The sequence below is a fragment of the Penaeus monodon genome, chromosome 27 (assembly GCF_015228065.2).
Source record: "Penaeus monodon isolate SGIC_2016 chromosome 27, NSTDA_Pmon_1, whole genome shotgun sequence".
Lineage (NCBI taxonomy): Eukaryota > Metazoa > Arthropoda > Malacostraca > Decapoda > Penaeidae > Penaeus > Penaeus monodon.
In genome coordinates, this window is record NC_051412.1 from 2466260 (window position 1) to 2466599 (window position 340).

Sequence of the window (340 nt, forward strand, 5' to 3'; positions counted from 1 at the left end):
CAAAGGGATTTCACAGAACAGAAAAAGAAGTCCCAAGCTCAGATTCAAGCGTGGAATTGCGAACTCCAATAACTGTTTTGATTAAACCTGTTGCGTGTAGTGCAAGCTTCACGTCTCCACTGTGGACACACTGATATTAGTCTATTTATTTTGTCTTAACACTGGGTATATACTCTGTATAATTCACTCAATATATATTTTGTAAAATGAATATATATAAGATTATTGTGAACCTCGTAACTCTGAATGTGTTAAGTAAGCAACGAATGCTTAGTCTTAATGATGATGTATACATAATATCTATGAATTATTCAAGGCTGAAGTTGGTCCTGTATGCAGA